The following is an 11,426-nucleotide window of genomic DNA, read 5'->3' as shown; positions in this document are numbered from 1 at the left end:
CTACGGGACCTGAACCTGTTCAGCCTCCATAAGAGAAGGCTGAGGGGGGATCTTGTGGCCTGTTACAAACTAGTCAAAGAGGACCAGCAGGCATTGGGGGAATCCCTGTTTCCCTGAGCACTACCAGGAGTGACTAGAAATAACAATCACAAGCTGGCAGGGGGTAAAATCAGATGAGACATCAGGAGGCGCTACTTCACTGTCAGGGCGGCTAGGATCTGGAACCAACTTCCAAGTGAAATGGTGCTGGCTCCTACCCTGGGCGTCTTTAAGACAAAACTTGACAATCACTTTGCTGGGGTCATTTGACCCCAGTACTCTTTCCTACCATGGCAGGGAGTCAGACTTGATGATGTGCTCAGGTCCCTTCTGACCCTACTAACTATGAAACTGTGAAACTATAAACCATTCCTGATCAATGCTTATACAGTCTCCTATTGAAAACCTCCAATAAAGGAGATGCTTCAGCTTCTCTGGACAGTCTACTGTCTTTCTGTCCTAACAGCAAAGAAGGATTTTGTTTTGTTTTGTTTTCCTGCTGTCTAATCTAAATCTATTTTCCTGTAATTTCAAACTATTGCTTTTTGCCTTGCCCTTGTGGTAAAGAAAAACATTTGTTCTCCCTCTTTTTTATTTCCATTGTTTCAAATAGGGCCATCACCCTGTTTAGCAGCACACTATTCCAGATGGTAAAACATGAAGCATTTAGTGATTATGTAGTACAAAAACAAAGGGCTTGATACTTGCACTGATTGAGGAAGAAAATGGGATGTAATGAGCAGGTTGCAGCTCCCTATTTCAAACTTAGCCAATGACAAAGCTGTAAGCAGTGTAGAAAGCAGCCATTGGAACACGTGAATGGAATTTTCCTGTCACTAAATACGGCTGTGGGCAGGTGTTACATTTGTGCTGGGAGAAAAGCCTTGCACACAAAGAGAATGTACAGCTACTGAGGGGATTTCTTGTAAAAAAAGAACTGACTCTGGCAAGAAAATGAGATCACTTCAACCCAGGAATACCTGTCTTCTCCCTCACTAATTTGAACAGCTGTATACTTCCCTCAGGTGGTGAGGACCACCAGTATTGCACAATCCCACACTCTCTGTCCCTCCTTCCCTACAGGTGAAAGATGGGGAGGGATAGCACTGGCTCTTTAATGCCCAGTCCACAGGCAAACTATCAGGGAGTCCTGTAGAGACCCTTATGTCAGTACCAAGGGACACAGCCACTGAAGGGATCTGGGTTACCTGAAACTACCGTCCCTCCACACCCCCAGGAAGGTTCAAGCTGCAATGCATCTGCCTCATACTTCCTGCATATCCTGGGGTTCCAATATGTGCATGGGCTCTGGGGGATCCATCCTGGCAGTGAGACAGGTCCAGCCATACTGCCTCTGCCTCTGCCTCTGCCCAGAGATGACCTGAGCATGGTGCAAGGCCTGGGACAAATCAGCCTGTGAGGTCCCACTGGACACAAGGAAGCCAGTGGCAGATTTGGCATGAGGGGCAGGGCAAGTGGATGGGTGTGCTGGATTTTGGCAGTGGGGGGTGTCAAGCAGCCGAACGTGAAGTTGGCAGCAGCATGGTTGCTTGCCACTCTGCCCAGCTCTGCTGGTTCCCCCAAAGTGCGGGGCCAGGGGAAGCTGCTCTGATTTGCACCCTGCCAGGGATGGCCCTGCCTCTGCCTCTGCTTCTTTCTCCATGTGCTCCTCCAGGGTAACCCAAAGGGGTGCAAGAAGTCTGGGACAGTCTTAAATGACTAGAACCATCTCAAGGCTCTAGGTCAATTGGAACCATGGGAGAATGCTTCCCCTTCCCACTGGTCCAGACTGCCAATTAGTTCAAATTGCACCGGTGCTTAGAGCAGAGACCATTCTCCCACAGCTATACCTTGAGGAAATTGCCCAGAGCTGTGGAGGGAGCAGGAGACAAAGGCAGTTGGAGGCAGCCTGCCCACCAGGGGGAGAGACGGGAGTGATAGAGTAGAAAGAGTCCTTATTATCCTTTGGCTGGAGAACTCACCTTTGGGGTGATTTTGGTCCTCTTCACCCAGAGGGCTGGAACATTTGTGCTCTTCTTCTTTACCAGGTTTCCAGTGCTACCTGAAATTTGCATTGCTGAAATTGAACGCTTGTCCATACCCTATATTTAAATATTATTGAAAATCATGAGAAAGTTTTACTATTGGAAGTAGGACTGGACAAATAATGGGGGAAAAATGTTAATTATAATTTTCAGTTTACTGGGAAGTTGAACAATGCTCTTAAGTTTAATACAATTTATTTCAACAAAATCTAATTTTTTATTTTTATTTTTAAATGTTTTTAACTTTTAAAAATCAATTGAAAGAAAGTTCAAAATTAAAATGTGTTCCAAACAAAAAAAAAATTAATTTTGGAAATGCAAAAAATAAAATATTTTGATTTCTCTGGAATTGTTGCGGTATGTACTGTAGGGCATGGGCCCACTCTTGGCTGACACCTTACTCACTGGCAACAACAGTGTGGGACCTAATGTGAGTTACCCAACTATTTGAGTAGCTGCTTCTTCTAACATGCCATGACTTGATCTTGTTTTGCTGGGAGACAGTTCTCCATGGATGACTTTCAGGGTCCCACACCCTGGCTTTTACATGGGGCTCCAACCTCCCCCAATACCCAACCCTTACCACATCCAGGGCCTGAACAGATATCAGTGTTGCTATGTCCCAGTCTATGGGCAATAACATGCTCACTCATCTATGGTCAACAGTCTTTGCTAATAGCTCATGTTAAAGTCTGTCTTCAAGCAGGCCGTCTTTGAGCAGAACACCATTCCACCCCTCAGTGATTACCTGAGGACTTGGTAAACTTAAAAGGCTCTTCCTTGAGAATAGTCTATAATGAGTACTAAAAAATCAAAACTATAACTGATATATCAGCTGCTGCTGTTGCACACTCTGAGATACTCTCTCAGGATGAATTGCTCCTTTTGTGGAGCCTTTTCTATTTTAGTCACTCTCTCTCTCCCTTAGTCTCAGTTTCCTTGGGTCAGGTGGCCCTCTGGCCCTTTTCTGCTTTCCCCAGCATTATCAGAGGCACTATCAGGCACACTGCCACCCCTTTCCCTGCTGCCCACTTCCCCAGCCCCATCTGACCAAGTCTGTTTCCTTCTCAGCCACTCTCGCTGGAACTCCTGCTGCTTGCTCTGGCACTTTTTGTAGATTGTTTCTTGGGTGCAGCACAACTGTGACTGCTGTGCTGCACAACCGGGTCCATTGCCACATCCTGCTCGTATTCCCTGGAGAGCCTCTCCACAGCCTGCTTTCCCCACTGGACTCTAATTCTCCTATCCAGCCTTTTCTTGGGGCCAGAAGTGTCCACACCCTCATGCCATGCACCAGTCCACAGAGCCATGCTGCTCCAGAATGTTGCTCCAAGCCTGACATGCCAGACCCAGATGACCCATGTTCACCACCTGCACTACGGTAAGTGACAGAGGTGGCAGGGGTGACCATAGTGGACTGTCTCCCAGGATTTCTTTTCCCTTTTCTCTTCCCCTTTCACATAAATCAAAGAAGTTTTGATACTTTTCCCTCACTGAAGAAATAATTTGGTAAACTGCAACAATTTTAAAATCTGTTGGGTTTTCTATACTTGCATGTTTTGCCAAAAGAAAAAGATTACAAGAAAAATGACTATAACAGCAAATTAACTGTCAATGAGACTAATTTTAGATGCAGACTCATCATTCTAATTTGTCTAGCAATGGGGCCTGATAAAAACACATTTCATCTGATAATTATTAATCATATATGCATATTACATCTTCTCCTTGCCTCTTTATGAAGCTGGATTGCAGGTCCAGGTGCTAATGAGGTTTTAGTATTGTTCCAGTGGCCACAGGTATCCAGTCTAAGGACTGCAGAATGTTCAAACGAAACCAGATTCAAGTTTTTAATGGGGCAGATAATTACATATTAACACACTTTACCTATAGATGTAGTAAAATCTCCATTACTGTAGGTTGTGCAGGAGCATTGGTTAATTTCAGCATTGATTAGCACATATACTGCTCACACAAAGCCTAAGCTACAGCATTGACTAATGTAAGCCTCACTAAAGCAATGATTGATACATGAACTGCTTAGGGCCTTGTTGCATGGGGCACTTAACATGCATTTTATCTAAGATTGTAGTAAGCATAATTATATTATATTAGAAGTTAGTAGTTGGACAATATTATGAAAGAGACTTTGGTGAGTGCAGTGAGGGGGTAACTAATTGTAAGTCCTCACTACACCAGTCTTGAATTTATATTACCTTTGTGGAGCAGTCCTATGATAGATTAACTTGTTTTACATAATGCAATAGGGAGATAAGCCTCTCCCCAAAAATCCAGATTTTGCCATGATGCAATGGCACTTAGTATGTGTTTTACTGCTTGAGCACATGGATGATCAAAGTTTAGATACAGTTAACATGTGCTGTAACCCATGTGACAAGGCCCCTTGACAAGATTAAGGTGGAATACACATACACAGGTCTGCTACAGGACAACATAATAATATGAAATGTGTAGTAGTGACAAGAAGGGAAGCTAGCTGCAAGAAGCACATGAAGGTACAATAATTGTATGATGAAGAAAGTACAGGCACACATACATTAGGATGCATGACAGGTATAGGGTACTGGCTTTGGATTTTGGATCCAGATGCCTTGTTCTGGGGGGGTGGGGAGCACCCTCAAACCAGCCACAACCTTTCCATTTCATAATAGGCAAATTTATTGATACACAATGACAACAGAAAAAAGAAACAGTACAAGCAATTGAGCCATTCTATATATCTACTAATTCTAAGGCTGTCATAGAAACATGTCTAGAAATATATAGCCAGGGTGCAGGCTTCACTCTAAGGCTCTCTCTTTTAGGTATCAGATGTCAGCATGTTAGCAGCCTGGAGGTGGGAACCCGAGGCCCACCCTCTCTCTAATGGGGTGGATGAGACAGGCTAGTGTTGTACCCTCTGTCCATGGTGGCCTTAAGACTCCTCCTGGGGGACAGGGACCCCTTTCAGGGACCTCTCAGGGAAGAGGATGTGGAGGAGGAGGACTTGAGCACTTTGGTACTCTCAAGTCCCTGCTTTTGTATTCTCCTTCTTTCCTGATGACTCCTGAGGACTCTTCATCCATCTCCTGAGGACACTTCATCCATGGCTATCACTAATTGGTTTTTCTGTGTTTGTCACACTGTCCACATTCTGTTCCATCGGCATATTCCAAGCTCATCGCATGCACACTCTTCCTAAAACAGGAATTTTAGGCTCTCCTCTTTGTCAGCTGGTACCAGCTGATTTCTTGTTATGGAACAGTGTGGTATATGCCCCCAGTTTCTCAGACTGTGTGTGTATCCATTGGCCTTGTTGTGTTAGATACCCTTTCTGCCTCTGAAGGCTAAGAAAACTGTGTTGTGAGACCCAGGCTTTTAGAAATCAGTTAAACCCTGATGTCCATCCTGAACCATTATAACACATATCTATATACCTATAAACCAATTCCCCAAAATCAAACCTTTCAACACCATTCTCAAGCCATCATTGGGCAGCACTAAAAAGCAGTAGACTGTAATGTGTAGTGATGTATGTCGTAATGTGGGTCGATGTGTATAAAAGAGGAACTAAGAAACCTGACATGGGAAATGGAGTTTATGCTCATTTTTTGTCACAGGCAAGCACAGGCTAATAGGAGGGAGACCACCATGTCTTCCAGACAATAAACCTCTGAGTTCTCACCACTGAACCTGAGCCCTGTAGTCTTTCTTTGTGTATGTTGTGATCTATGTCCACTGGAGTCAGAGACGAGCAAACACTAACTGAACACACATATGACTCTGATGACCCCAACCTGTCTATAAATTATGACTGGATATTGTTTAAAGATAGGTTCTAACTTAACCAAAAATTACAGTGCTAGAGGCAGGAATCACTGGTGAAATTCTATGCCTGTGAGTTATAGAAGACTAGACCAGATACTTACAATGTCCCCATTGATTTCTGGGGCCATTCGTGAATAGCTCTGTATCTATGAATCTATTAATAGATGGGTATCTATAAATAGCTTAGGAAAAAGAAAACAGAATTGAGTGGATGAATTAATAGTTATATAAAGTATGGATGTCCAAGACCCCAGACAATTTGGATGGTGAGCCACAACTGGACATTTTAAGCAACACAGTTACCATAACTTTTTTTTCTGATTTCCATAAACAAAAAAGGATAGGCATAACAAGCAGTATTTACACCTTGGACAAACCTTGAAAGATAGTGGAGAAGTTGTCAGACCATAAGTCCATCTTGCCCACTGTGACACAGTGGCAGAGAGTGGATGCTGAAAGGGAAAGTGAACAGGGTAGGGTTGGGGTTTTGCCCTGTTGCTCTCCACTTGCAGGCTCCAGCACTGAAGTTTCAGGAAGTTCCAATTCAGAGGCTGTATCCCTAATTCCCAGGTCTGTGCACTGGCTGCTGCTGCTACAAAAGCAGTGCCATGGGGCTGTTCTTGCTGCTGGGGGAGATACTCTGTGGGGGGTGCAGAATGATTCTGGCATTCCTCCTAAGTTGGCACCTGTGGCTGTTGTTTTTCTCACCCTTGCTATGCTATTGCAAAAAAGTCCTTTTCTGATTACCATGAACCATGTAGGCAACACTTTTATGTAATCCCCTAAGAGATGTCAGTAATATTTAAATATTTCTTAAATACTTTTCTGAATCAAAATTTTCAGGAAGTATTTTGAATCTAAGTATTCAGGCTCTTTCATAATGGTACAGCAACATATGTAAGTGCTTCTTTGAAACAGGACTTAAATAGATTTACAGAACAGTATTTCTTGCTAGGAAATGCTTAGGTAACCAAGACTTTGGGTCATTCGAGCAACAAAATGCTATATTTTTCCTATAATATATTAGTTTTTTGTAACATAAAAAAGCCCATGCCTATATAAAATGATTAATTACTCAAGGCAGTAGTTATAGATAGGCCTGATATCTTACATATATAACTCAAAGGGGGAAAAAAATTACAGTGTGATGGTATTCACTACACTTGCTCCAAAATCGAAATGACCATTTTTTTTAAAGTTTATAACTAAGCTCTAAAAATCCAGCACTTGAGGATTCACATGTAACGTACAAAAGTAGTATTGTTTCTCCTAGAACCATATTTTTTTGGTATGAAACAAAGAGAAAACAATTTTTACCATGCTAAATGCTCTGCATGCTTAAAACAGGTATAGGTACTCTTTTTAACAATGTAAATCAAAATAATTAAATCATAGAATCCTAAATTTGGAATGGACCTTGAAGATTATCCTTCATTCTCTAGTCATATAGTCTAGAAGATTATCTAGGGTCATCTAGTTCAGTGACTAAGTTACACCATTTGATGAAGAAATTACTTTCTCCCCATTCTTCTTTATAGCTCTTTGAATGCTGCATCCATCAGTGGAATATTTTCAGTTAACTGGTTCCTGAGTCATAATTTTTTTTTAAAGTCTCTTCATAATATTTTTACTTAGGGGCTAGAGCCTACTGGCACCCTACATTTTAGAATGAAGTGGTATTCAGTGTAGTTTTTAAGTATTTTTTAATTTATTTACTTCTCTCTGTCCCCACCCTACATATATCAACAATTGAGAGGTGAGAGAAAAAATGGAAGAGTAAATGTGTACTGATAATTGTTCTGATTACTTTGTTTGGATATTGATTTTTCCCCTTCATTTTTAACTTGTGCTGTTGAATTCTTAACAAGCAGATTAACCATTAGAGCAAGAAGGAAATGGAGGAGCATTAGAAAAAACGTGGAGAAAGAATCAACAGATATTGGTCATAAATATGTAGATCAATATGAGCGATGAATTAAAAATTACTCCCAGGTTAAAAAGAAAGTGATCTACAATAGTGTAAATCATTTTCCTTTTTGGTAGGTTGAATTTGTGATGAAAGTACACTATATAGTGAGAGTTATGAGATCTTAGTGAAAAAGAAACAGGAGTGGAGAATATTTTTAAAAGGTATCACTATAAAGAGAAGAATTAAACATTTGGGCTAGGATGAATCAAAAATAAAAAGGACAAAGGGCCGAGCCCTAAAAAATCCCAACTGAGAAGTAGACTGTGATGGAGAAGGAGCTCACAACGAGCGGTCAGAGCTATGGAAACAGTAATAAAAGATGTGATAGCTTCAAATAGCCAAATATGGATGGGATGTCAAGCACAAAGAAAGTTATTAATGATTTCAAAGATTCAAACAGATGGGAAAGTTTTAGAGCGGTAGAACTGAGGTATCAGTCTATCATGAGGAAAAATGACTTGTCCAGGTAAAATAAATCCCTGAGATGTTTAGTATGGAGCCATAGTTTTCACAGTCTCCACATTCACTTGGCGTGCATTCATAGTGGCTATTAATTTTCAATCGCTCTTTAGTTTCCAAATTATATATGTATTCAGTGTATGTATTGATTCACTCAAACATGCTGATTCCAAAGAAACCATTACTGTCAATCAAGTAAATGATATGCATTTTCAAAATATTTATGTTTAACAAACTGCATATTTAATAGAGTAAATATAGAGTCAATAGAAGGCATATTTAAAAATGTATACATTTTTGAAGGGGCACTTTTGTATTGTATATTGTAATGTACCTTTTTTTAATAAATATAAAGCCATGCTTTATAAATATTTGTTTTTTCATTCAAAAGAAGTATTTGAACTTATATATGTTGGCCTTTAATTCTTTGCTCAGTTCTACCATATTGATAAAGTAATTTTAGTGAAACTTTGAATTTATTTAGGATATATACTGATTTAACTAAGAACAGAAACTGAGCTATTGTTTCTGTTGGTCTGCAAGCTCACTCAAATAAGAGTTCATAGTTTTCATAGACACTTGGGCTGGAAGGGATCCCGGAGGATCATCGAGTCCAGCCCCTTGCCCCAGGGGCAGGAAGTCAGCAGGGATCATAGGATCCCAGAAAGATAAGTATCCAAATGTGTCTTGAAGGCATTCAAAGTTGGTGCTTGTCTATTCCTAACTTTGGGGGCTTGGACAGTGTAGAAGTTCTTTCTTATGTCCAGCCTGAATCAGTCACAATGGAGTTTGTGACTGTACAATCTTGTCATCCTTTGGGGGGCTCTGGTGAACAGACGTTCTCCCAGATCTTAGTGATCACCCCTGATAAACTTATAGGTGCCCATCAGATCACCCCTAAGCCTGCGCTTTTCCAGGCTGAATAGCTCCATTGCTCTCAGCCTCTCATCATAAGGTCTGTTTTCCTGACCTCTGATCATACGCGTGGCTGTCCTCTGCACCCTCTCAAGCTTCTGCACATCCTTTTTGAATTGTGGAAGCCAAAACTGGATGCAGTACTGCGGCCTCACCAAGGACGAGTACAATGGGAGAATGATTTCCCAGGATCTATTTGAGAAGCATCTATGGATGCAAGCCAACGTTTTTCTCACTTTACTAGCTTTACTAGCTGCAGCATCACACTGAAGGCTCATGTTCATTTTGTGGTCAACCATGACTCCAGGTCCCTTTCATCTGTAGTGCTAACAAGAGTAGCACTACTGAGCCTATAAGCATGGTGCAGGTTTTTCCTCCCAAGGTGGAGAACCTTGCAGTTTTTGGTGTTGAACACCATCAGGTTCTCATCCGCCCATTTCATGAGTCTGTCCAGATCCGCCTGGATCACTCTCCTATCCTCAGGTGTGGATGCTTTACCCCAGAGTACGGTGTCGTCAGTGAACTTGGCCAGTCTGCTTCTACATGTAAGCAGACTGTAGAAAGCAAAGCGAACCATCTCTGGTTATGCATGACTACTGAAAAGGGAAAACTACTCCGTAATCTCCTTACCTTCCATGTACCATAATGGTTTAGATTCCTAAAGGACTTAAATGCCTACCTAAGGGCGCATCTAAATATCACCCTACAGGAACGTAGTGATGTGCTATGTCATCATATGGCACACTATGGCAGTTACTGTGCTGTGCACACAGCACATTGGTAAATTTCACTGCTACACCACCATAGTGGTGCACTATACCCGAGGAACGTACTGTATGGTGATGTAACCGGCAATCAAATGTCTACATGTGTATCTACATGTGATAGTAAACTATGTCACCATACAGCATGCTCTTTGGATATAGTGCACCACTATGGTGACGGAGCAGTGAAGTTTATGCATGCACAGTGTGCATGGTACAATAACCACCCGTACCGTGCCATGGTTTAGTACTTCTAAAAGGAAGTGCTAAAACATGGTACCATAGCAACATTGCGGTACAGTGATGTGCAGACATGCCCTAAGAGCTTAAGCAAATTCATAGGCCTCTGCTATGAACTGAAAATCTTCACTCAGCTATAATCTAACTTTGGAGGTTCCAAAACTCCATATTTGACTCCATGTTTAAATTTAAAATTCCCCAGGCTCCTGAAGTTGTGTCTCTATGGATTTTGGAGGGAAATAACTCTTAGAACATTCTAAATACATTTCAAAACCCAAGGGCACATCCATACATGTGGTTTGTGATGCCTCAAACCACATGCAGCACATGTACAAGTGGTTTACATGCTGCTAATTTGCAACGTATAGTGCCAAAATTTGACATCAGCAGATTCTGGTATAAAAAAAAAGCCTCAGGAAAAAAAAATGTGGCTCAGCACATAAAGCAGTAGTATGCATTTCCAGAAATAGAACCCGGCCAGTGAGAGCCATAATTTGGCTGCCAGCCAGACTCTGAGCAGCCGGATCACTGCCACTGCTGTCCTGGGAGACCCTCAGGACCCCAGATAAGGATACTGGGCCAGCCCAGGTGCTGGCCCCAGCCTCCCTTACCCCACCTGGGACAATTTGTTCTCCACTAAATCCCATGTGTAGGAGTATATGTTTAGCACAGAAGAAGCAGTGGCACAAATTTGTGCTGCTGCTATTTTTCCCATGGTAAACACACACCCTTCCATGTGGGGACATGCCCCAAGGATCTAGACATGCACACCATTTCAGACTGATTTAAATTTCCTAGAATCCTTTAAGAGCACATAGAAAAAATCAAGTACTATTTAAGCCAGTCCTCCATTAATTGGCTCAATATTATGTGTGGACAAAGAGCATTTTATGCCTAATGTATGGTCAGCCTTCCAGATATCCCAAACTGCATTGGTTTTTGTTGCACTCCGCCCAAACATATGACTCTGTAAGTTTAAGGAAACAAAAAACTTCTTTTTCACTTTCACTTCCCTGCTAGGGTCTGGGACAGGGGTCTCAGGGTCATTTGAGACAGCAGGTGGGTATCATCCTGTGGGCATGTGTGATGCCTTGCTTATAGTTTGGGAGGGTAGGTGGTGGGGGAGGGTTGTGCATAGAACTCCACAGTTTTTCACAGCTTATCCTG

At 41.9% G+C, this 11,426-nt stretch overlaps 1 long non-coding RNA gene across 1 annotated transcript in view; it reads right to left on the bottom strand.

The window, feature by feature from the left end:
* Nucleotides 1–4,861: 4,861 nt before the first annotated feature.
* The window catches only part of LOC109306107, a 16,526-nt gene continuing 9,961 nt past the window's right edge, over nt 4,862–11,426 (bottom strand). The window contains exon 3 of the long non-coding RNA XR_002099855.1: nt 4,862–4,965. This is a non-coding gene — a long non-coding RNA (uncharacterized LOC109306107). The remainder of the gene's footprint in view (nt 4,966–11,426) is intronic.

Source organism: Crocodylus porosus, unplaced genomic scaffold (genome assembly GCF_001723895.1).
Source record: "Crocodylus porosus isolate Cpor-Errol unplaced genomic scaffold, CroPor_comp1, whole genome shotgun sequence".
NCBI lineage: Eukaryota > Metazoa > Chordata > Crocodylia > Crocodylidae > Crocodylus > Crocodylus porosus.
The sequence above is the reverse complement of the archived record's forward strand: the minus strand, read 5'-3'. Positions and strand labels throughout refer to the sequence as shown.